The 22249-nt window shown below is 40.0% G+C and overlaps 1 protein-coding gene across 2 annotated transcripts in view; it reads left to right on the top strand.

Annotated features, from left to right (window-relative positions):
- The window catches only part of SRGAP1 (SLIT-ROBO Rho GTPase activating protein 1), a 270658-nt gene that overhangs the window by 108489 nt on the left and 139920 nt on the right, over positions 1-22249 (top strand). The gene's annotated exons all lie outside the window — the stretch shown is intronic.

Genomic DNA, 22249 nt, shown 5'->3' on the forward strand with positions numbered 1-22249 from the left:
ACCTTTTCAGGAACAGTGACGTGTGAGGACAAACCTCAATAAATTTGACACAAGGGAGAGGAGAAGCAAGAAAAAGAGGAAATTAATTGATAGGGGGTTCAGTTCTAATTCAGAACTCCAGGTGCACTTTCCACATTGCCTCACACTGCTTCCCTTTGTATGGTCACAGTGGGTGTCCACACCGGCCAAGATTGTATTTTTTACTGATCACTAGTTAGATATTGAAAATCGTGTGTCTCTGGATGCGCAGACACAAGTTTACAATCTGAGGTGTTATTTAAGGTCTACTTGGAGAAATCCTTTACCATAAAACACTGTGTATCTCTGGAACAGTGCAGAATTACCATCGTATTGTAGCTTTTCTCCTGAACCCATGCTTTGCTGTTTGGGGTAAGAAACTGGTTGATTCTCTAATACCCATCATACTTTTAAACCACCCTATAAAATTGTGTGGCCCAATATGGTAGCCACTAGCCACCTGCGGTGATTCAGCATTTGAAGAGTGGCTAGTCCAAGTTGCCAATGTGCTGTAGGGGTAAATACACACCAGATTTTGAAGACTTACTACAAGAAATCACAAAAATATTTCATTAACGTTTTTATATTGATTATATGTTGAAATTACAATATTTTGGTATGTTGGCCTAAATAAAACATTTTAAATTAATTTCTGTGTCTTTAGCTACTAGAAAATTTAAAATTTTATATGGAATCTACATTTGTGGTTCATATTCTGTTTCTACCTGCTAACTTTCTGAGGTTTCGTGTCTACACTTTGGGTATATCATTTGAGTGTGTAATAATGTGGGGGAAGGAATATATTCACCAGCAATCACTGACTTGTGTCTATCTTGTATAATATTTAACTCCACAGGAACCACTAGTGAAGAGGGAAGAATGAATAGATGGTGTGCTGTGCAGTAGATTACGGAGGAGATTTTTTCTTTTTAAATAGGACTATTGTATACTTTAAAATTTTATCTCCATTGCATAATTTTTTCCTTTTTTTTTTTCTCCCCCAGAACTGAACATTTAAGATAGCAAGTGTCATCCCTTTTAGAACAAAGTGTAATTTTTCAGGATCATTGGGGAAAATTTTTAATGAGAACCATCTTAGAATTGTGCACCCTTAAAATTTTTTCTTAGGGAATTACCTGATATACTTCAAGATAACATTGCTGAAAGAGATAAAATCATTGCTTTTTTTTTCCCGCCCTAATCAACAGGTTTGTCAGAATAGCTTCAAAGTTTTCTTTTTAAATTGGTTTAACAAAGAAAATCGTGTGATTAGAAATTGCAAAAGTTGCTGGAACAGTATATTTCGGTATTATTTTCCCCTAGTAGGGGTGGTGCAAAGGCTATTGTAGGTAGGAGAGAGGAAGTAAGGGACTTTAGGAACCTCCTTTTCATGCATTTAAAAGCATGGACTGGAGTCAGACTGCCTGGAGATTCAGAACCTAGCTTCACCCACTGGCCAAGTGGTCACGGGCAAGTTCTTAACCAGTTTTTGCCCCAGTTTACTCATCTGTAAACTTGAGGCAATAATAACATGAAAATTAAATGGATTGATTCATCTAAAACAGAACAGTGCCAGACGTGATTTGCATTGAGTCACCTGCAGCTGTAGTAATACGTTCTTAGTATAGTTGCCATTACTTTTATTAAGTACCTTACGGATAAATGGAAAACTCAATTCTCTAATCCCTTTGTCATTCATAACCTTTACCCTCTGACAACAGTGTGAGTCTGAGGGTTGGGGGAATGGGAGGGAGACTATTTATTATAGCTGTTTCTCATCCAGGTCTCTAAATTCCCAGTGTGCCCCTCCCAGTAGTCTGATAAGCAGGACTTTTAAACCTCAGTTTCACTGTGGTATACATTAAGACTATGTAACTCCCTAATTATATTTTGGGCTTTCCCTCTTTGAATTATACCCCAGAAACAGCTCACCAGGTACTTGTGGGTGGCTTGAGAGTGTGTTTATTTTATGTAAAATCCCAACCAACTCTAAATTTAAACATCACATAGCAGAGAGTTATCTTGTATTAAAATGATGGTGTCCTCATCTAACTTACGTTTAAAGCCCAGCTCTATCCGTCTTCACTGTGTAACTTTGAGTCACTTTTGTCCTTTTATAAAATGAGAATCATATGACTTTACTCTCCAAATCAGGATCTGGATTGTTTGTGTTCATTTAAGTGTTTTCAGATAGAGAATCTGTATCTCAAGAGCTTAACGTGAGGCTGCTGCTTGGGGAGGTTATACATATACAGGCTCTGGTGTCTGACAAAGATGGATTGAAACCTAGCTCTCTCGTGTAGTGTTTTGAGGTCTTGACTAGTCACCTAATCTTTGAGTCTTATTTTTCTTATCTGCAAAACAGGGATATTGGAATGTATTTTGTAGGACTATTGTAAGGCCTAGAGGTAATTACCAACGAGCATGGCCCTGAGGAAGGAACCAGTGATGGTGGTTACTGATGGCTCTGGCATTTCTACCTGTGTACAGGCAGGTAGAGTCATAGCTTCTACACCAGAAATGGCTTCGAATAAACCATTATAAACCAATAAACCATTGGAAAGTCAAAATGGATAGAACCTAGAGTTTTCTGTATTAGAAAAATATTTAGAACATACAGCAAAATATTATCAAAATTACTCTCCCCATGATAGAAAATCAAGTGGGTTTTTTAAGTTATGGTCACTAACATTTTATAATAGATGTGTCTGCTTTTGTAACAAGAAATGTTTAAAAAAAAACACACAAAAATTAATTGTCCCGTATTAACGGCATGTTCCCAAGAAGGGTGATTTCCCCTCTTCCTTCTACTTTTCTAGCCTTCTAAAATGAATATGTTCATATGAATAAGGGAAGAAATCAAAGTACATTTTAATAGGCATAATCACCACCTTCAAATGGAATCTGCAGAGCATTAGAACTCACAAAAATGTGGATTCTTGAAAAATATGTTTAAATGTTTTAGAACCAATAGATATGAACATGATATTAATAACAATAGGTAGCATTTGTTGAGAATTTTCTTTTTTTTATTATTATTATTTTTTTATTGGTGTTCAATTTACCAACATACAGAATAACCCCCAGTGCCCATCACCCAATCACTCCCACCCCCTGCCCTCCTCCCCTTCTACCACCCCTAGTTCGTTTCCCAGAGTTAGCAGTCTTTACGTTCTGTCTCCCTTTCTGATATTTCCCACACATTTCTTCTCCCTTCCCTTATATTCCCTTTCACTATTATTTATATTCCCCACATGAATGAGAACATATAATGTTTGTTCTTCTCCGACTGACTTACTTCACTCAGCATAATACCCTCCAGTTCCATCCACGTTGAAGCAAATGGTGGGTATTTGTCATTTCTAATAGCTGAGTAATATTCCATTGTATACATAAGCCACATCTTCTTTATCCATTCATCTTTCGATGCACACCGAGGCTCCTTCCACAGTTTGGCTATTGTGGCCATTGCTGCTAGAAACATCGGGGTGCAGGTGTCCCTGCGTTTCATTGCATCTGAATCTTTGGGGTAAATCCCCAACAGTGCAATTGCTGGGTCGTAGGGCAGGTCTATTTTTAACTCTTTGAGGAACCTCCACACAGTTTTCCAGAGTGGCTGCACCAGTTCACATTCCCACCAACAGTGTATGAGGGTTCCCTTCTCTCCGCATCCTCTCCAACATTTGTTGTTTCCTGCCTTGTTAACTTGCCCCATTCTCACTGGTGTGAGGTGGTATCTCATTGTGGTTTTGATTTGTATTTCCCTGATGGCAAGTGATGCGGAGCATTTTCTCATATGCATGTTGGCCATGTCTATGTCTTCCTCTGTGAGATTTCTGTTCATGTCTTTTGCCCATTTCATGATTGGATTGTTTGTTTCTTTGCTGTTGAGTTTAAGAAGTTCTTTATAGATCTTGGAAACTAGCCCTTTATCTGATATGTCATTTGCAAATATCTTCTCCCATTCTGTAGGTTGTCTTTTAGTTTTGTTGACTGTATCCTTTGCTGTGCAAAAGCTTCTTATCTTGATGAAGTCCCAATAGTTCATTTTTGCTTTTGTTTCTTTTACCTTCGTGGATGTATCTTGCAAGAAGTTACTGTGGCCGAGTTCAAAAAGGGTGTTGCCTGTGTTCTTCTCTAGGATTTTGATGGAATCTTGTCTCACATTTAGATCTTTCATCCATTTTGAGTTTATCTTTGTGTATGGTGAAAGAGAGTGGTCTAGTTTCATTCTTCTGCATGTGGATGTCCAATTTTCCCAGCACCATTTATTGAAGAGACTGTCTCCCTCCAATGGATAGTCTTTCCTCCTTTATCAAATATTAGTTGACCATAAAGTTCAGGGTCCACTTCTGGGTTCTCTCTTCTGTTCCACTGATCTATGTGTCTGTTTTTGTGCCAGTACCACACTGTCTTGATGACCATAGCTTTGTAGTACAACCAGAAATCTGGCATTGTGATGCCCCCAGATATGGTTTTCTTTTTTAAAATTCCCCTGGCTATTCGGGGTCTTTTCTGATTCCACACAAATCTTAAAATAATTTGTTCTAACTCTCTGAAGAAAGTCCATGGTATTTTGATAGGGATTGCATTAAACGTGTAAATTGCCCTGGGTAACATTGACATTTTCACAATATTAATTCTGCCAATCCATGAGCATGGAATATTTTTCCATCTCTTTGTGTCTTCCTCAATTTCTTTCAGAAGTGTTCTATAGTTTTGAGGGTATAGATCCTTTACCTCTTTGGTTAGGTTTATTCCTAGGTATCTTATGCTTTTGGGTGCAATTGTAAATGGGATTGACTCCTTAATTTCTCTTTCTTCAGTCTCATTGTTAGTGTATAGAAATGCCACTGATTTCTGGGCATTGATTTTGTATCCTGCCACGCTACCGAATTGCTGTATGAGTTCTAGCAATATTGGGGTGGAGACTTTTGGGTTTTCTATGTAGAGTATCATGTCATCGGCGAAGAGGGAGAGTTTGACTTCTTCTTTGCCAATTTGAATGCCTTTAATGTCTTTTTGTTGTCTGATTGCTGAGGCTAGGACTTCCAGTACTATGTTGAATAGCAGTGGTGAGAGTGGCCATCCCTGTCTTGTTCCTGATCTTAGGGGAAAGGCTCCCAGTGCTTCCCCATTGAGAATGATATTTGCTGTGGGCTTTTCGTAGATGGCTTTTAAGATGTTGAGGAATGTTCCCTCTATCCCTACACTCTGAAGAGTTTTGATCAGAAATGGATGCTGTATTTTGTCAAATGCTTTCTCTGCATCCAATGAGAGGATCATATGGTTCTTGGTTTTTCTCTTGCTGATATGATGAATCACATTGATTGTTTTACGGGTGTTGAACCAGCCTTGTGTCCCGGGGATAAATCCTACTTGGTCATGGTGAATAATTTTCTTAATGTACTGTTGAATCCTATTGGCCAGTATCTTGTTGAGAAGTTTTGCATCCATGTTCATCAGGGATATTGGTCTGTAATTCTCCTTTTTGGTGGGGTCTTTGTCTGGTTTTGGAATTAAGGTGATGCTGGCCTCATAGAACGAATTTGGAAGTACTCCATCTCTTTCTATCTTTCCAAACAGCTTTAGGAGAATAGGTATGGTTTCTTCTTTAAACGTTTGATAAAATTCCCCTGGGAAGCCATCTGGCCCTGGACTCTTGTGTCTTGGGAGGTTTTTGATGACTGCTTCAATTTCCTCCCTGGTTATTGGCCTGTTAAGGTTTTCTATTTCTTCCTGTTCCAGTTTTGGTAGTTTGTGGCTTTCCAGGAATGCGTCCATTTCTCCTAGATTGCCTAATTTATTGGCGTATAGCTGTTCATAATATGTTTTTATTTATTTATTTTTTATTTATTTTATTTATTTATGATAGTCACACAGAAAGAGAGAGAGAGGCAGAGACACAGGCAGAGGGAGAAGCAGGCTCCATGCACCGGGAGCCCGACGTGGGATTCGATCCCGGGTCTCTAGGATCGACGCCCTGGGCCAAAGGCAGGCGCTAAACCACTGCGCCACCCAGGGATCCCTCATAATATGTTTTTAAAATCGTTTGTTGGTGTTGGTAGTGATCTCTCCTTTCTCATTCATGATTTTATTAATTTGAGTCTTCTCTCTCTTCTTTTTAATAAGGCTGGCTAATGGTTTATCTATCTTATTAATTCTTTCAAAGAACCAACTCCTGGTTCTGTTGATCTGTTCCACAGTTCTTCTGGTCTCGATTTCGTTGAGTTCTGCTCGAATCTTTATTAACTCCCTTCTTCTCTTGGGTGTAGGATCTATTTGCTGTTTTTTCTCTAGCTCCTTTATGTGTAAGGTTAGCTTTTGTATTTGAGTTCTTTCCAGTTTTTGAATGGATGCTTGTATTGCGATGTATTTCCCCCTTAGGACTGCTTTTGCTATATCCCAAAGATTTTGAACGGTTGTATCTTCATTCTCATTAGTTTCCATGAATCTTTTTAATTCTTCCTTAATCTCCTGGTTGACCCTTTCATCTTTTAGCAGGATGGTCCTTAACCTCCACCTCCAAGGTGTTTGAGGTCCTTCCAAACTTCTTGTTGTGATTTAGTTCTAATTTCAAGGCATTATGGTCTGAGAATATGCAGGGGACGATCCCAATCTTTTGGTATCGGTTCAGACCCGATTTGTGACCCAATATGTGGTCTATTCTGGAGAAAGTTCCATGTGCGCTTGAGAAGAATGTGTATTCAGTTGAGTTTGGATGTAAAGTTCTGTAGATATCTGTGAAATCCATCTGGTCCAGTGTATCATTTAAAGCTCTCGTTTCTTTGGAGATGTTGTGCTTAGAAGACCTATCGAGTATAGAAAGAGCTAGATTGAAGTCACAAAGTATAGTGTATTATTATCTAAGTATTTCTTCACTTTGGTTAATAATTGATTTATATATTTGGCAGCTCCCACATTCGGGGCATATATATTGAGGATTGTTAAGTCCTCTTGTTGAATAGATCCTTTAAGTATGAGATAGTGTCCCTCTTCATCTCTCACTACAGTCTTCGGGGTAAATTTTAGTTTATCTGATATAAGGATGGCTACCTCTGCTTTCTTTTGAGGACCATTCGAATGGTAAATGGTTCTCCAACCTTTTATTTTCAGGCTGTAGGTGTCCTTCTGTCTAAAATGAGTCTCTTGTAGACAGCAAATAGATGGGTCCTGCTTTTTTATCCAGTCTGAAACCCTGCGCCTTTTGATGGGGTCATTAAGCCCGTTCACGTTCAGAGTTACTATTGAGAGATATGAGTTTAGTGTCATCATGATATCTATTCAGTCCTTGTTTTTGTGGATTGTTCCACTGAACTTCTTCTTAAAGGGGAATTTTAAGAGTCCCCCTTAAAATTTCTTGCAGAGCTGGTTTGGAGGTCACATATTCTTTTAGTTGCTGCCTGTCTTGGAAGCTCTTTATCTCTCCTTCCATTTTGAATGAGAGCCTTGCTGGATAAAGTATTCTTGGTTGCATGTTCTTCTCATTGAGGACCCTGAATATATCCTGCCAGCCCTTTCTGGCCTGCCAGGTCTCTGTGGAGAGGTCTGCTGTTACCCTAATACGCCTCCCCATAAAAGTCAGGGATTTCGGGATCCCTGGGTGGCGCAGTGGTGTAGCACCTGCCTTTGGCCCAGGGCGCGATCCTGGAGACCCAGGATCGAATCCCACGTGGGGCTCCCGGTGCATGGAGCCTGCTTCTCCCTCTGCCTGTGTCTCTGCCTCTCTCTCTCACTGTGTGCCTATCATAAAAATAAATAATAAAAAAAATTTTTAAAAAAAAGGGATTTCTTGTCTCTTGCTGCTTTAAGGATCTTCTCTTTATTTTTGGAATTTGCAAGCTTCACTCTTAAATGTCGAGGTGTTGGACGGTTTTTATTGATTTTAGGGGGGGGATCTCTCTATTTCCTGGATCTGAATGCCTGTTTCCCTTCCCAGATTAGGAAAGTTTCCCTTCCCAGATTAGAATTTGTTCAAATACATATTCTGGCCCTCTGGCCCTTTCGGCACCCTCGGGAACACCAATTAAACCTAAGTTTTTCTTCCTCAGGCTGTCGTTTATTTCCCTTAATCTATCTTCATCGTCTTTTAATTGTTTATATCTTTTTTCCTCAGTTTCCCTCTTTGCCATCAACTTGTCTTCTATGTCACTCACTCGTTCTTCCACCTCCTTAACCCTCGTCGTTAGGACTTCTAGTTTGGATTGCATCTCATTCAATTGATTTTTAATTTCTGCCTGATTGGGTCTAAATTCTGCAGTCATGAAGTCTCTTGAGTCCTTTATGCTTTTTTCTAGAGCCACCAGTAGCTGTATAATACTGCTTCTGAATTGGCTTTCTGACATTGAATTGTAATCCAGATTTTGTGACTCTGGGAGAGAGGACTGTTTCTGATTCTTTCTTTTGAGGTGAGGTTTTCCTTCTAGTCATTTTGCTCAGTGCAGAGTGGCCAAAAGCAAGTTGTATTGGGAAAAGGAGAAAAAGAGAGGAGAGAAAGAAGGAAAGAAAAGAGAGGAAAAATAAAAGGAAGAAAAAAACGAAAAAGAATAAGAAAAAGAGAAAGAAAAAGAAAGGAAAAAAAGGGGGTGGGGGAAGGAAACAAATCAAAAAGCAAAACAAAACAACAACAACAACAACAACAAAAAGAACCACGGGGGAGTATCTTCTGATTCTTTGTACTTTAAGTCCCTTGACTTCCCCTGGAACTTGTCCGTGTAGCTGGTCTTCTGGGGGAGGGGCCTGTTGTGCTGATTCTCAGGTGTTAGCACTTGGGGGAGCTGCTGTGCCCCTGCCCGGTGCAGGGCTCAGGGGGGTTGTTTACCCCGTGAGGCCCCAGGAGGAACAGCCCCAGTGGGGGGGCCAGCTCTGGCTCCCGGGTCCCGCCTTGCGCTGCAGCCCTTAGGGAGCTCGGGGCACTCTCCTGGGGCGCAGGTGTCTGTCAGTGTCCCGGGGAGCCCGAGGGCATCCCCGCCCTCCTGGGTCCTGCTCCACCTCCCTGTGAGCCCCTTTCCGCCCGGGAAGGTTGGTGCAGCTCCTGCTCCTCCGGGTCGGGGCTCTCCTGTCCTGGGGACACTCGCCCCGGCCTCAGCCCGGCTCCTCGCGGGGCCCCTCCCCCTTGGAGGCCTTTTGTTTCTTTATTTCTTCTTCCCCGTCTTCCTACCTTGATAGAAGCGCGAACTCTTCTCACTGTTGCATTCCAGGTGTTCTCTCTTTAATTCTCAGGCCGAATTCATAGATTTTCAGGATAATTTGAAGGTTTTCTAGGTAATTTGGTGGAGACAGGTCATTTGGGGACCCTACTCTTCCGCGGTCTTGCCCCTCCTCCTCTGTTGAGAATTTTCTGTGAGGCTCTATTTGAATTCTTTATAAGCTTTATCTAATTTATTCCTCGTAACAATTAAGTGAGATTGGTTTCAGTTGAGGTTTAAATTTCTATAAATTACCCAAGGTCAGGACTCAGAATTTCAAGGGAAAAAAAAAAAATCTTGATTATACTAACAGAGGAAATTTTCACTTTTGCTTAGTTGGGAAAACAAAGTTTTACACAGAATATATGACCAAGTTTTCTTTGGACCAAGTCTTCTCAGCTATTACTGTCATGCAGACCTTAAACTACCATATAGTGAATTCTTTTTCTCAAATTTCTCTTAATTGGGCAACTTGTAGGTGGAGGGGGAATGGCGATGGAATGAACTGAATTATCTTTTTCTTGAGTTAGGCTTGAGGGACAGCATAGCAGAAGAAGGATACAGGTATCAATGAGGGAAGAGGTTTGTTAAATGAACACAAGTGAAACCTGGTTTGTGACCGCTCCAAGTATGAGAGGTCCTGGGTGAGTAAACCTCCTCCTAGTGTAGGTGATGAACTTGGTACCTGTCTTCCTTTTAGCCTTTGGTTCCCAGAGTGATCAGGAAAAGATGTTAGGTTAGTCGAAGGAAGTTTCATATCTGAGTATTCATACCTATTTCCCTATTAACTATTAAATCGTTTCTTTCAAGTATTTCTGTATTCACTTCTCATGAATTGCCTTACATCTTAGACTTTTTGATTGGTTGACTTTGTTTTGTCTCTTGAGTGCACTTACTCATGCAAAATACCCTTTTGGAAATTTGAAATTTAATTTTAAAAATATTTCTGTGAATTCTTTGCAGAGGGGGAGGAATGTCCCAGCTTATTCATCTATATCGAAGCCACTAGTAGGAGTCGTATCATTGGCATTTTGATAGGTTTTTGTCAAACCAATGGATGAGTTCTTGTTTTAGTTCAAGAAGACTTCTCTAAGGGCTGGAGTTGCCAGATGGTAGCACAGGCTGCTCTTGGGACATAATGAATTCTGGGCAGGCATGGACTTGGGAGAATTTGATCACCAGACAGCAGCAGATAGGGCCAAGTGATTTCTAAGGGTTATTGTGAATTTGAGATTCTGTGATTGTTCTGTTTCTCTAACATGTGTCCAAAGAAGAGAGATACAAAAAGTAAATTGGAACACATTATTCAGTAAAGCCTTTGATAGCAGTGATTGTTAATGGGATTTGTACCAGCACTGGGAGAAGTGCTTTTCTCAGATTTCTTGAGTCAGCACGAACAGTTCTTGAGAAAGAGTTCCAATAAGATTGGACTTCAGATCATCTTCCAGATTTAGGGTAAGCCCCAGGAGAGAATGGTGAAAAGGAGAAACTGTTCTAGTATTTTCAATTTCAAGAAAACTAGTGTGAGTTTTAGAGTAAGTCAAGCCATTGTCATCCAGGTTACAAATATAAATTGACTTAAAAGCTGGGAAATTATACTACTCACTAAATATCATCTTGTTTTGATTGGTTTTCCATACACCATTTACATTGCTGCCTCATTTCTGAGGTCCCGTCAAATTATCATTTATCTCAGTTTTGTTTCTCTTGTTATATTTATGACTATTGAAGGCGTGATTTTGTCCAGGAAGCTTAGACTTTCTGTCAGGGAGCACAAAACGGTAGTCCAGAGGCAAAATCTGGCACAGAGATGGGTTTTGTTTGGCCCATACACTGTTTTTGCTTTAATATAATTAGTTGCTGATCTTAAAGAGTTTGGAAATTTTGCCCCAAAATCGAAATTTCAGGCTTCTCTCAAAAAACAAAATCAGATTGGGCTTAACTGCATCAGGCTTCCTGTGTAGCAACTGCTGTCTGGAGCTCGGTGGCTAGATGAGGTGCATGCTCCCACCAAGCATGGCCATTCCCTTCTCTTGTTATCTTATACCCTGTCCACTTCACTCACTTAGGGGACTTATCTGGATTCTGAGGGCATTTGAGTCTTTGACCCTTGCTCTGTATGTAATGCTCACATGCAGATCTTAAGGCTAGAAGTAGCTATTATTTATTTCAGCCTCCGGAGGGGACTACTAGACAATGTAAGGTGTTTGACTGGATTTGGACACAGTGTTGTGCCTTTGGGATGATCCCAGCCAGCTAACCCTATAACCAGAGGGAAGAAGAAAAAGATGTATCCATCCCATGCTCTGCTGCCAGCATTCAGGAGAGCTAGTCTAGGAGGCAGGGACTGAAGTGCCCTGTGGACTGTCGCTTGCCTAACTCAGGGTGACTTGGCACCTGCGCTGGGGAAGGATCCAGGGCAGTGGCAGGAGGCTCAGTGCCATCCATTCAGACCGCTTTCCGAATGCCACAGCCAAGGGAGCATCAGCTGTGCCTGTGCGTAGTGTGGGTTCTCACCAGAAACATCTAAACTTAAAAGGGGGAGAAAAACATCATGCTGTAGGTCAGTGTGGAAAGCTTTGGGCCTTACTGAACTGGTCTCATTTTTACGTAGGAGGAAGACGGTGCAAGAATTCTGAAAGGTTCTACCTATTTTTAATGGCCTTTCTGCTCTCCCTTGAGGTGCCCAGATAATTAAAAATGCTCCGGGAGCTGCAAAAATTAATCATGAAAATAGGATGAATACAAAGAATTTCTGCTGTTTGGTCTGAGAGCTACATTAGAATTAGGGTTCCTGTGAAAGACAAGCCCGGATGAGTCCCATGCTCACTGATTGAACTCGAAGTTCCATTAAACATGAAATTACACATTCATGACCAATTTTGATTTCACCCAGGTTTCCAAAGGCCTAGAAGGAGAAGATCTTATGATTCTGAATGACCTATGCTTTGGTTCTAATAAGAGAAAGAAATTAGGCTTGACCTGGAAATCTTATGCTCATGCTGACCTAAGACTACAGCCTGATATCTGGGATTTGGGAACAGCAGAATACTCTGGAAAAGTCTAGGAGCCTAGGACAGGCCTGAGTACACTAAAGCACTCTCAGCCCCTCCCATGCCCAAGACTGATGAAGTGACTTCCTCAAGACCTTCGTCACTTTACATTTATTTCATTTTACCTGCCCCCTTTCCTCATACACCCCTCATTTTTCCTCCCTTACTTCTCTCCCTCTCCTCAATTCTTTCCTCCTTAAACTGTTTCCCTTTATCTTTTCTTCTCCCTCGTTTCCCCCAGTCTATCATCAGTTCGTTGTCTTTTATTTTCATAGTTTTGTGACTTCCACCTCTTCCATAAGACACAGGTGTTAGAAAGTGGAGGAGGGACAGTGGAGTATCTCCTAGTCTGAGAAGGCACTTAGAGATCAGAAAACGAAGCAGGCCACCCGCACACAGTTGACGCAGAGTTGTGTTCAGGGTAACTTATTGATGGGGGATTGGGCAGGCAACCATCCAGCTGCACATTTTCTGCAAAGTCCAGACCTCAGTCCACAGCTTCTCTAGAGCAAGCAAGAGCTCCTGTGGAGGGGCACTGTAGTGACGCCGAAGGGCTCGTTTTCCTGCACCTTGAAGGGTTTGCATGCACCTAATCGACAGCTCACCTGTAATTAGATCTTGTGGCACCACCAGTGCATCATCAGGAAGGGGAAAGACTGTCATCTCTAACAGATTCATGGGAGGCCTAAACATGCCTCTCCCATCCTGGCCTTGGTGGGCATTTCTAGAGTAAGTTTAGTGATGTCCAGAGAAGGCCATCCAGCAACCATGAGCAAGATGGAGGGCCAAAGATGGAGTCACGTTTGCCAGCATTCCCACTGTAGGAGTGCTGTCTCCCGGAGTGAAATGCAGCAGAGGAAGTACACAGTGTGGGCAGAGACCTGGGGAGGAAAGGCTCAAGTGAAAGGCTGTATCTAAGTTGGGGGGCGAGGCGGAGAGAAGCTCCCTGGTCCTGGGGATTTGAGGGAAGGACAGTGTTTCACAGCAACACACCAGGCTCTTTGCACAGCTGATCCTATTTAAAAATGACTCTCTTCCAGATGAGAGCAGCTGTATGAAAGCATGGACATGACAGAGGCTGTAAAGTTAATATTGTACCTGAGATCTTATAAAGAGCTTATAAAGAGGCGGAAGGTTGGAAAATGCTAGCATTTTTACCTTAGCATTTTTTTTTAAGATTTTATTTATTTATTCATGACACACACACACACACACACAGAGGCAGAGGGAGAAGCAGGCCCCATGCAGGGAGCCCGACGTGGGACTCGATCCCAGGTCTCCAGGATCACAACCTGGGCTGAAGGCGGCGCTAAACCGCTAAGCCACCAGGGCTGCCCTACCTTAGCATTTCTGAAATGCTTTTTGTTGTGAAGATTAAATGATACAATATCTTTTAAGAAGTATGCCTTTTCAAAGTCAGTCATAAGATGATGGACGAGGGTGGAAGAGGGTGAGAAAGAGAGAAGATAGGCATTTTAAATAATTTGTCACTTTAAGCTACTTTAATTCAAAACTTAAATCCAAGTTCAGGTTTAATTAGTGAAATGGAAGTGAAATAGAAGGCAATTCTAGGGACTTCTGGGTGGCTCATTGGTTGAGTGTCTGCCTTGGCTCAGGTCGTGATCTCAGGGTCCTGGGATCGAGTCCTGCATCAGGCTCCCTGCATGGAGCCTGCTTCTCCCTCTGCCTGTGTCTCTGCCTCTCTCTCTCTGTGTATCTCTCCTGAATAAATAAATAAAATCTTTTAAAAAAAATCCTTTTTAAAAAAAAGGCAATTCTGACCATGTATGGTACTTATAAATCCTTCCACTCCATATCCTCAGTATTCTACTGAATATAGTTGACACTGTACTCCCTTGTCTAAATTAGCATAAAATAATTTTTAAAAATCTGTTGTCAAGGACTTGGCAGGAACTGTCATTTTCTGGTAATTTCATCAGTTAGAACATAGTTCTACAGCTATCTTTTCTAGATGTGAATAATATGCATTTGTTTTTAACTTCCTAAAACAATAAATTGTGAAACATTCCCGATAATAGTGAATGAGAAAGTGAATAAAAATAGCATCCCTTACCATTTTAGACTATTTACTTTTGTTTTGGGTTTTTTTTAAGCTTTACTTATTTTAGAGAAAGAATAAGCACAGGGGAAAGGAGCAAAGGGAGAGGGAGAGAAAATCTCCAGCAGTCTCCACTGAGTGTGGAGCCCGACTCAGGGATCAATCCCACAACCCCAAGATCAAGGGTTGGACACTTTACTTGACTGAGCCACCCAGGTGCCCTTATTTACTTTTAAACCCCCTGATAATTGGCCCAACTCCTGCTTATCACTGTGCAATGTGGAAGAGACTGCCATATGCAATGCCCTGAAATCTCCAGATAATCCTGTGCCTGGGCCTTTGCACAGGCCAGTCCTTTTGGTCATAATGCCGTTCTCATACCTGCCCCCGACTTGGCAATTTCCTACTTACCTGCTAACCCTGGTTTACCTGGGCAGTTTGTCGCTCCTTCCTGTGTGTCCTCAGCACTTTCTTTCTGCTTCCATTAAAGGACTTACCACATTGTACTGTAAATGATGATCATTATAAAAATAAGTTACTTGCTTTCAGGTCTGTAGACAAGGAGCTAGTCTGAGAGGCCATAAGGCACAAAGCGATTGCTTTATCTTTGTTTCCCCAGAGCTCAGTCAGCATCTGGATGGTGCTCTGTAAATGTTTGTCAGATGAGTAGCATAAGTGTCTCTTTCTCACCTGTTCACTTGTTTAAGTGGACATTGTTGAGTGAACATTGTTGAATTCAATTTTTCAGATTATGTGGGTAAAAGTTGGATGTTTGTGCAGGACTAGAAATACTATTTTATCATAGAGTATGGCTCATATCTGAGGATAAAATAAAAGAATGTAATTTTCCATACATAGGTTGTAGCTCAAATTGGACATTTTACTTGATACTTTGAAGAGATAAAATAATGAGAATTAATGTTTTTTTACATTTTAAAATATTTATTTATTTTTTACTTGAGAGAGAGTGAGCACAGTGGGAGGGACAGAGGGAGAGGGAGAGAGAACCTCAAGCAGATTCCCTGCTGAGTGCACAGCTCAGGGAGGGGCTCAGTGTCACAACCCTGAGATCATGACCTGAGCCAAAATTAAGAGTCAAATGCTCAACTGACTGAGCCACCCAGGCACCCCCATTTCTGACATTTTAACTAGTTGATGTCCGGTACTTTCTTAAGCCTGAAAAATCTTGAAAGATATACATATTGATATATATAATATATAAGTAAATAAACAAGTGTGTGTGTGTATTTTAATAGCATTTCTTTTAAGGATTATGTAACCCAAAGCTTGAAAGGCATTTATTTTATGATCCAGAACTGTGACTGTCAGTAAATATAAAATGAATATTGAGGAAGCACAAGTACTGGACCACTTTCTGATTTCCTTGTGTCACTTCCTGACTCAGTTCCACTTCACTTGGAGCCAGAGATTATTGGAACTCTTATGTGTTGAATTGTAGTTAAGTCAAAGTAAAAAAATTTTTAAAAATGAATTAAAGTAACATATAAAGTTGCCAATAGCAATCCAATTGAAGTCTGTAGTAAAGATCTAAAGAAAATTAAGTGAAATGATTAGTGTTTCCTTTGTCATTTTTCTAAATGAAGGTTTTATCTATAGTAGAAGTAGACATATAAAATACCTTTAATTGAGAGATGTGTAAAACAGGAATTAGCTGGAGTCTTTTCCCACTGTTGACCAAATAGGGCATGGTTAATGGGGGAGACCTTGTAGGGCTGGATGCCAGAAGGACCACATGGAGCAAAAAAAGAAGAGTTAGTCATGAGGCAGTGGACTGTGGGGAGAAGGGAATGGAAAACCGTTTTATAAATTAGCAAAATTTGGGTCCTGAGTCCGTATGTACATAACTAAGCCTTCTGATAACTCCTCTTACTGAAACAAACATTCATCAGAGGTTGTTATTAGGTATCTATTATGTGCTCTATGGAAATTTAAAGACATGATATTTGTATTCAGGGATTTATAATCTGTAGTTCAAAGCTTTACAGTAATTTTAATGTATTAACAATTTATAACAATTTAAAGCATCAACTTAATACACAATTTAAAAGCAGCAGCAGTTGACCTAAATACACGATTTCCCATAAAGCCACAACATTCAGAAAATACTAGAGAATTAGTATTAGTCACTTAACTGGTTTTTATAAAATATTTGAATTTTGGAGAGGAAGAGATTCTTTTGGCTTTCTTAATTTAAGTAAATAATAGAAATGTAATCATTATTATTTAAATTGATGCTAGCTAGATACTTGGCAGTTAAATTTTGTTTGATACATTAAGTTATATACAGCACCTATATATTTTCTAACAAATTATCTAGAAGGCCAGCCTGGATCACTGGGCTTGCTTTGTATAATTATACACTGTGTGTAATTGTTGAGCATGATAATTTTGTATCATGAACTTTGGAATCAGACACACTTGAATGGGAATCCAAGCTTTCATACCTAGTAATCATATGACTTTGGACAAAATAACCTCCCTCTCCTTTGATATCCTCATCTGTTTAATGAAGGCACTACATAATATGATTGCTATAAGAATTAAATGAGCTAAGCTATATCAAGCACCTATCACAGAATTGGGAACATAGTAGGAACTCAATAAATATTCTCCTGGCATTTACTATGTAAATGGTAAATTCCTTGGGAGGTTAAACTGTACACTCTAAAATTGTAATTACTGCAATAAGGAGAAGAGCCTTAATTTGAAAAAGGCTCAATCTGGGACATCTGACTGGCTCAATCAGTAAAGCATGTGACGCTTGAATCTTGAGGTTGTGAGGCTGAGCTTGACATTGGATGTAGAAATTACTTAAAAATCTTAAAAAAAAAAAAAACACCAAAAAACCTCTCAATGTGTAAGTAATTCAGTACAAAACAATTTAAACTACTTTAAAAGTTTTTCTTTTTTTTTTTTTCTTTTTTAAGATTTATTTATTTGAGAGAGAAAGAGCCCACAAGCATGAGCTGGGGGCGGGTGGGGGAGAAGAAGAAGCAGACTCCCAGCTGAGCAGGGAGCCCAACTCAGTGCTTGATCCCAGAACCCCTGGATTATGACCTGAGCCAAAGGCAGACACTTAACCAACTGAGCCACCCAGGCACCCCCAAAATTTTTCATTCTTAAAATTTACTTTAAAAAATATGCAAGCTTTTCTGTTTACGAGACTTCATGTTGAATTATATCAGTAAAGAAAGTCAACGTTTAGAGAATGCCTTGAACCTCTGAAAGGTCAGCAATCCAGCCATTCCAAAATGTAAATCTTTGTACTCCCTACAGGTCAGTGATTTCCACACATGGTCTTTTTCTGGTCGTAAAATCAATCTACTAATACAGTCTGAAATGTCCTTGCTTAATTATAGGGAAGTTAATGAACTCTTACCTCTTGTGCATCCCCAATACAGGCATGATAGTGAATCATTCAGATCTGTATTTCCTTAAACGGGCCTTTCCTGCAGTGTATTAAGCTGCAATAATTGATCACCTTAATTTATTGCATTTTATCCTGGCTAGCTTTCATCTGAAAACAACAAAAAAAAAGATGCAAGTTTGTTTTCCATACTTCACCTGAAAATGCGATCTAGTCCAAAATATGTTTGGCTTTCAAAAGCTATGAAAACTGATGGTTTGGTATTAAGCTTTTATTCTAAAATAATGCTGAGGATAATGTCCTTTCAGATGAAGATGTTGTAGTGAAAACTTAGAAAAGTGGATACAGCCTCTCTTTAGTGTCCAAAATGTTGTAAAAATGACTTTACTTTTAAATCCAAAACAATGAGGATTAACTGTACTGAGAGGACAGTTACCTTGTTTTATTCCAAAAGGTTTTATCATAATTCTACTCCCCTCTAAATTGCTATCTCTAGAATTCTAGGATGAGACGGTGATTTTCAGCTTAGAATGGAAGCAACCTAATTTCATACATGTCTGTGCTACTTAGTTTGCTTAAATTGTTGGTAATCTCATAATTTAAATGCAGAAAGACTAGGGAGTTACATTTTCCATGAGGCAGTAACCTGGAAGGGTACATTTGGTCCAGCCACCTAAGCATCCTTCCCCAGAACCTAACTTTTCTGGGCCACAGTGTCAAAAATACCATTTTTAGTTTAAGAAACTACATTTCTGGGGATTCCCAGGTGGCTCAGCGGTTTGGCACCTGCCTTCGGCCCAAGGTGGGATAGAGTCCCACGTCAGGCTCCCTGCGTGGAGCCTGCTTCTCCCTCTGCCTCTCTCTCTCTCTCTATCTCTCATGAATAAATAAAATCTTTATAAAAAAAAAAAAAAAAAGAAGAAAGAAAAGAAACTACATTTCCATTCCCCAAATTTGCACAACCTTCCAAATCCTGCACATCCTTTAAAGGCAGTGCAGAGGGATCCCTGGGTGGCTCAGCAGTTTGGTGCCTGCCTTTGGCCCAGGGCGCGATCCTGGAGACCCGGGATCGAATCCCACGTCGGGCTCCCGGTGCATGGAGCCTGCTTCTCCCTCTGCCTGTGTCTCTGCACCCCCCCCTCTCTGTGACTATCATAAATAAAAAATAAATAAATAAATAAAGGCAGTGCAGGACCAGTGCCCTCTAAAGCTGTCCCTGAAGATAATCCCAGTTGGTCCATGATCCGATTTCTTCTCTGAAAGTCCTTTAGCCTTTGTAGTCAATATTACCAAATCTAGAACATCTTCTTTTTTCATTACACATTTTATGATAATTGGCCAGTACAGTGCTGTACAAGCTGAGAAGGTCTTTTCATTTCTCCTTAAAACCTTTCATTGTCTTTGCAAGGGGGAATATGGCATCTATAATTAGTAACCATTTTGTAGTTGAGGATTCCAAAGAGATAGTTACTTTTCCAAGGTCACACTTCTAACTGCAACTAGTGTCTTGCTACTCTGTATTCCATCCCATATTTGCATTATGCTGGAGTCTGGTCTTCTGATCAAGCCTGCTAATTCTTCAAAAACCTTTTCTGATGAGAACGTGACATTTTAGATTCCACTTAGGAGAAACTTGGTTGCTAATTTACCCATATTCTAGAGGAGCTTTGTCATATAGATGAACTACATTTCTAATTTTAGATTTTCTTAATAATTACTTTAAAAAGTGAACAGAAACAGATGAAGAGGTGAGGTTAATTTTAATAATGTCTTTTCTGTAATCCAATGTCTAAAGTTTTATACCAGTCTAAATTTTTATATTTCAACATTAATGATTATCAGTGAGACATTTCACATCCTTTCTTTTTCTTGCTGCAATTTTGAAATCTTGTGTGTGCTTTACACTGACAGCACATCGCAGTTGGGTCTAGCCACATTGGAAGCACTCAGTGTGTCTAATAGCTACATATTGGGCAGCTCAGCTCTAAAGCTTTCTCCACAATGTGGTTGAAAACCAGCTTCTGCTTTCTGATAACAGATTAAATGGAAATACTCATTAGTTCCATACCAGATGACAGAAATGAGTGATTCATAACTAATTAAAATAATAGGCCTAGGCAGGGGAGAACATGGATACCATTCATTCTTGTGAGGCTTTTATTGTTGGTTTGTTTTGCCTCGTAAATCATAATTCAAACAGGGAACCATACAAAGAGAAACTCTTATTTCTTGAGGTGTAGGATGTTTAGCATTTCATTTATTTAATTAGTTATTTGTATGATTTTTCCAGAATGCAAGTCTGATGGTATATCTTCTTTATTCGGAATTGTTCAGTTCTTCACTCGGGTTTCCTGAAGTTGCCCAGTGAAAAGAGTCACTTAGGTACTTAATTAAAATCCTCCATTCCAGGTCCTGCCAGACTAACAAGATAAAAATAGCCAACCGAAGAGACTGGACATGGGTACTTTTAATAAGCATCCCAGGTGGTTTTTATCATCAAACCAGTTTGGAAAACTGATCTTGGATATAAAATCTTACTCCTTAATGTTTTAACATGGGGCTGCCCTAGGCCCATAACTAGACCTCGTAGCCATCCAGGGTTGGGTTGCAGCAGCAGAGAAGCCCTTGGTATAACTCTCCTTGTTCTCTCCCTCCTCCTGCATGTGCATATGCTGTTCTTTCAGCCCAGAGTTACCTTCCCCCCACCACCCCCACCCTCCCACCACCTGTATATATCAACACACTGCCAGGTCAACCTCAGGATCACCTCCTTGGTACTCACCCCTTTGCCCAACCATGGGAACTTCCTCTGCGCACTTCCATTGCTCTTTGACATTCATACCTTAAGGTCCTACAGGTCACTGGCTCTCACTGTCTGCATTGCCTGTCTTCTCACTGAGCATGAGGCTCATGGCTTTCAGCCTATTATTTATAGCCCCGAGTAAGGAGCCTGCCACAAGGAGATAGTCAGTGAATAGCTTTGTAATGAAAGCCTGCAGATGCTAGTAATAACAGCATCTTCTCCTGGTGGTTTACAGATGGCCGCATGCTTTTCATTTCTACTCATTTAATCCTCATCGGTCCAGTGAGGTGGGACTATTATTTCACAAGGTGATATTTGAGAGGTTAAGTGACTTGCCCCATGTACGATGATTTTTTTTTAAGATCTATTTATTTGAGAGAGAGAGAGAGGGAGTGTGCAAACTGATTCCTCACTGACATGGAGCCCGACCCGGGGCTTCAATCCCAGGACCAGGAGCCAGGATCATGACTGAAGCCAAAATCAAGAGTGGGATGCTTAACTGACTGAGCCACACAGCACCCCTCCCATGATTTGTAATAGATAACACCGTAACTCCAGTCTAGATCCATATTGATGTCACCTAATTTCTGAGTGTAAGAGAAGCATAGATCTTGGATTTGGATTTCTCATGGAAAGGAGAAATGGTCTTTGTTTACTTTTGTGGATTTTTCTTTTTTGCTCCAAATTTCTAACCTAAAAAAACATTTCACCAAAGTTTGCACCCAATAGTTAATCAGCAGCTGCAAGGTTGTGTAAACATTGATGGAACCAGTTAGAGGATCATTGGGTTCTTCTCTGAGACCTTCCATTGGCTCTCACCTGTTATTTGGGAAAACACTTTATATCCATTGGTTAAAGGTACTGATAAATTCTAACAGAATGTATACCTTTTTTATTGTCATAAGGAACAATCTGACCAAACAAGACTATGAAATAATTGAGATGATTTGGGATGACTTAGAAATGTTGTTGCATTTCTACTTGCTGGATGATCATGAGTGTCACACTCAATCTATCAGTTTTATGCACTAGTCCTAGTTATTTAGCAACATATTAGAGAAGCAACCCAGTCTCATGAACTTAATCTTTCCCTGAAATATGCATCATCAGTCTGTGGTCTCCCACAAATTTATTTCAAGAATTAGGACTTCCCTTTATCAGAGCAATAGGAAGAAACGACTCCATTTCCTCCTTTCCTAGGCAATTCTGCTTTATTTAGTATTAGTCAGCAGATTTCTATAGCTTAGAGTAACTGTTTCAGTTTTGTTTAACAAAATAATTGATTAGTTTGAAAGCACACTTCTTGCATATTATTGTTGGATTGTTCGTGTTGATTCCTTCTGTGGTGTCACTCTGGTAGAACAGAGATGAAATAGTTAAGTCAGTTTTTTTGTTTATTTTTTTTTAAAGTCAGTTTTTAAAAAGCCAATTTTAGCCCTGTTAAAATGGTCGTTATTATTATTTAGTAGGTCCTGACCTTAATTTAAGATAATGACTGCTTAGAGCCTCCCCAGAGATGGCATTTTTCTGCCTAAAAGATACTGTGCTTTTTATGCAGTTGTTTGGGAGTCATGGTAATGAGCCCCTCCTAATGTTCTGTTAGGTAAATCTTTTCTATACCATTAGAGATTGTAACACAGCAATGATGCTCGCCAGTTAGTAAATTTACTAATCTCTGGCTTATAAACAAATTCAGGATGAAGTAAAAATACTGAAGCAAGAGCCATCATGAAGACATCA

This window comes from Canis lupus, chromosome 10, assembly GCF_011100685.1.
Source record: "Canis lupus familiaris isolate Mischka breed German Shepherd chromosome 10, alternate assembly UU_Cfam_GSD_1.0, whole genome shotgun sequence".
Taxonomy (NCBI): Eukaryota; Metazoa; Chordata; class Mammalia; order Carnivora; family Canidae; genus Canis; species Canis lupus.